Source organism: Lepisosteus oculatus, unplaced genomic scaffold, assembly GCF_040954835.1.
Source record: "Lepisosteus oculatus isolate fLepOcu1 unplaced genomic scaffold, fLepOcu1.hap2 HAP2_SCAFFOLD_188, whole genome shotgun sequence".
Lineage (NCBI taxonomy): Eukaryota > Metazoa > Chordata > Actinopteri > Semionotiformes > Lepisosteidae > Lepisosteus > Lepisosteus oculatus.
This window is the reverse complement of record NW_027167729.1, coordinates 43,457-47,730: the sequence shown is the minus strand read 5'-3', so window position 1 is coordinate 47,730 and position 4,274 is coordinate 43,457. Positions and strand designations below refer to the sequence as shown.

General features: G+C 54.1%; 1 non-coding gene and 1 pseudogene across 1 annotated transcript; one reads left to right on the top strand and one right to left on the bottom strand.

The window, feature by feature from the left end:
• Positions 1 to 284: 284 nt before the first annotated feature.
• LOC138226904 (U1 spliceosomal RNA) lies at positions 285 to 420 on the top strand (annotated as a pseudogene).
• A 635-nt stretch (positions 421 to 1,055) lies between these two features.
• Positions 1,056 to 1,174, bottom strand: LOC138226917 (5S ribosomal RNA). The gene has a single exon (XR_011184765.1). It is a non-coding gene; the product is annotated as a 5S ribosomal RNA (ribosomal RNA).
• Between the last annotated feature and the right edge of the window lie 3,100 nt (positions 1,175 to 4,274).

Below are 4,274 nucleotides of genomic sequence, written 5' to 3'. Positions count from 1 at the left end.
ATTACCTCAGAGATCTGTGGAGAGAAGGGAGGGAGGAAGCAGAAAATCTGTGGGAAATAGAGAGCATAGGTCAACATCTCAAGAAACTGTGAAAAACATTATCATGTTTAAATAAAGAATGTGATTTGCACCAGAAAAAAAGAAAATTGTTGCTATGTAACTGTTACCGTGTCAAAATGTAATGAGATGTGATCATATATACTGTTTTAAGTATGTATATTAATGTAAAGCTTTCTGATTTGTGATTTCCTGTATTTTTTTGTGAAAAGAAAATAAAGTTCTTAAAAATCGAATCGGTTCACCCAGGGCGAGGCTCGGCCATTGCACTCCGGCTGTGCTGACCCCTGCGAATTCCCCAAATGTGGGAATCTCGACTGCATAATTTCTGGTAGTGGGGGACTGCGTTTGCGCTCTCCCCTGATGTGCTTGGTCCAAAATCAGATACGGGAGGGTTAGGACACCACGAGCTGCGTGGCTGCGGAAGGATCCCGGTTCGACAGGAGTGGACGCCGCTGCTGGTTCTCGCTGGCTTTTAGTTAGGGGTCCGGAGAAGCATCTCAAGCTAGTTCCACTACTCTTTCCGGACGTTCATTCCCTTTTCAAAGTCAGTCGTTTTGCTGTAGTCTGCGTTCTTTAGGCTGATTATCGAGGTTAGCCTTTATTTGGTCATGGGGGGCCTCGGTACTGTATGCTGAGTCTAAAGACAGTTTCACCCGTTTTCTGATTGCTCGGTTCTGTACCAGTGCAGACATGTCAAACAGTGAATGGCTGTACCTCTATTGTATCCGTGCTCAATGAATGAAATCGGTAACAAATGAATATATGTCTAGTTATACGAAAAACGAGTGGTTTATCGACTCATCTTCATTTGCAGATTTAGAGGCAGCTTCGATATTCGTTTTACAGACGGGGTTTTTTTTTGAATATGGGTCACACACATGCCACAGCAACAAAACATCTCTAGAGATGAGGCTATAGATCACCTTTCCATCCTGCAGGTTTTCCTCCCAAAGCCTACGGCACCAACGGCGACCCCTGCTGGCCGGGAGAGCAAAAGCTTACAGCACCTGGTATTCCCAGGCAGTCTCCCATCCAAGTACTAACCAGGACCGACGCTGCTTAGCTTCCGAGATCAGACGAGATCGGGCGTGTTCAGGGTGGTGTGGCCGTAAGCGAAAGCCCCGGCGCCTGACTCGCTACTTGAAGCTGTGTGTGGCGGGGGTTCCGTGCCCCCCGAGCGGGACTGAAGGATCGTTCGTGTGCAACTCTTTGGAAAGGAGCTGCTTTCCAAATCGCATTGCGTGCCTGGATGTTGGCGAATGCGCTCCCTTGTGTTGGCTCGTCCCGCACTGGAGGAGGACAAACAATCTGCACGGAGGAGCACCAGGCAAGTCTTCACCAGACAAAAACCTCCAGTGCACAGCACTCTGGAAACATTTCGGGGCTTTCGCGTGTTTATTTCAGCACGTAAATCGCACCGGTCCAACACGTCGGCCGGGCGCGCGGCGCCTCCGCCCTCTTGTGGCCTTGCGGCATCAGAGCAAGAGGCTCCTTCTCGCTGCCCTTCCGCTGTGTTGCAGGGCCCCGAGAGGGAACCTGGAGCGCGCACTTTGTGGGGGGCGGGGGACCGCGTTCGCGCTCTGCCCCCGGTCTCTTGCGCGAGTACTAAATCTCACGGACAGGGGGGCCAAGTCATTGATTATTACAGGTGAGACGGGGATTAGGAGGAGACCCCGACTGATGGGTAAAGGGGAGCACTAACACCAGAGGGACACCCCCGGCGTCTCTTTTTGAGAGACGCCCTGGGGTTTCCTAATGGCCAAGGAGGGTCGGGACCTCGGTTTGACGCCTCCCCCGAAGGACGGCGCCTGTTTGTGCAGCAGAGTGTCGCCATCAGGAGGCTGGGGCGTAAGAGAGCCACACAGCCCGCAGGGTGAGCGCTCCCTACTGGTCCCAGTCACACCTCTTGCAGGAGCAGCAGCAACCGGAGCTTTTCCGGGGTGGAATCTCCCATCCGGGTGCCGGCCAGGCTCACACCTGCTGGGCTGCCCCGGGGGTGAGCCCAGTCGAGAGTCGCAGGGCCAGTTCTAGTCACCGGGGAGAAACGATACAAGTGAAGGATTGCTCGGCTCTCGGCACTTGAAAAGACCGACAAATGTCTCGTTCCCGCCGGAGCTGAATGTACCCGCATGTGTGGTGTCGTCTTCTTCCCCCGCCCCGCTGTGTTTGCTGTATTGTCTCTGAAGCCGGCCCCCCCGAGACGAGACGGGCTGTTCCTGTGCCCCAATTAACACTTTACAGGTGCCATTCCCCGGCATTGTGGCCATTGTCGGTGCTCACACGCGATAAGATAAGGCGGAGGAGAGCGGGGCATGCCCAGCGGCAGACATTCAAGGAGGGGGCAGTGCGAGGTGAGGTGAGGTGCGACACGCCGGAGCCCCGACGCAGCTAATGCGGAGCACTTGTTGGACTGGCATCGAAAGGACGTGTGCGCACGGAGCGAGCCTTCCCTGCGGCGGAGTGCGGGAACTTTCTCCCCCCCTCCCGCTGCAGGAGTTGTGTGCACTGCAGCGGTGCCGAGAGAAAAGCACAGAAGGCAGCAGGCTCTGGAGAACAGGTAAGAGACGGAGCCTTGTGGGCAGGCGAGCAGGCCCGTTTTTTGGAAATTGCTGAAAAGGTTTGTTCGGTGTGTGGCAGGCGCACGTCGCGAGCTTGCGTGGCGATCTGCCGGTCTGGAGTTAAGCAAATGAGGCCGAATTGCATCCCGGGACATGCTGCGAATGCGCAACGGCGACTGCAGATGTGTTGGAAACGGCGCGCTCGTTTTCTCGTTTTGCCCACACTTTTGAGTGTTAGTGTGGCGTGTGAATGTGTGAAAGAGTGGGCCCAGCAGGAGGCGGTGGCGTGCGGGGCGAGGAGGTGGCCTAGGCTGCGCGATTTGTGCTGTGGGTGCAGGCCGCTTGCAGGGGCCTGTTTAACTCATACTTACCTGGCAGGGGTGATACCTTGATCAGCCTGTAGGTGGAGTAGTTGGATTGTTTTTCTTTTGTTGGAAGCAGTGTTCGATTTGCGGTTTTTGAAATGGTAACCTTTGGATCCCGTAAGAATGCTGTACGTTTTGAGCTCTTGGATGACCTCTTCATGGATCGTATGCAGTTCAGCAGAAAAGTGTTACAGAAGGAACTTGGCTTTGAACCTCGGCACTTGGATTTCATCTTCGCTCTCCCAGGTCAGAAAGCATTTGAGGTTGTATTTGCTACTTATCCTCTGTTTGAACAATGCGTGGATGTGTTTGAGGCAAAAAGAGGCAAAGTTCCTGCACTTGAGAAGATCAACTTGCAGCCTCTGACACAGAGAGAGAGGAAAACGGTGCATGTTGTTATGTTCTCGGAACTGGCAAAGACGGAGGACATTCACACCTGGCTTAACCAGTACTGCACCGTCCACCATGGAACTGAGGTTAGAGATGTTGATGGTATAAAAACAGGAGCAAGGAAATTCGAGGTTCGCTTGCTACCGGACAGCGTAAATGGAGGCTTAAGGCACCTGCCCTCTACAATCCGGCTGGGCGCCTGCAATGGCTATGTGTTTTATGTGGGACAACCAAAGGTGTGTCGGCGCTGTGGTGCTGTGGGACACCTGGCATCGTCCTGCACTGTGAAATGCTGCAAGACCTGCGGCAAACAGGGACATTTAGCCTCTGACTGTTCAATGCTGCCAAAGTGCAATTTATGTGGCTCGGAAGGACACGTTTTTAAGAACTGCCCTCACGCCTACGCCAATAAACTCAAAATGAGAAAGGATGAGGCAGTGCTTGTTTCAGCCAAACCGGCCCGAAAATCCAAAGCAAACAACAAGTCAAACAAAGAACCCTTGTTGGACAAAGACTCTCAGCCTCCAGCCAGGATCAGTCCTGCTGTGGCTCCGGGGCTGGTGGAAGAGAAATCCACTACGCCCCCACAACCGCAGACTGCACCAGACAAGCACGAGGGTTTGAAAACCCCCGAGAACAGCGAGGACCCCTCCCCCACTCCTGCTCCTCAGAACGAGGGCCAGTGTGGGGCTCCCCGGTGGAGCGGGTCCAGCGAGGATACCCAGGATTCAGCGGAGCTGCTTTTCTCAGACTCTGCAAGTGCTACAGATGCCCTCCTCTCCTCCATCCAGTCCATCACGGAGGATCTGCAGCAGCTGGTGGGTGAGGGGGAAGAGGAGACTGGTGCATCGGCTGCACCCCTTTCCCCTCAGTGCTCCCAGGAGCTGGACTTGAGGAAAAG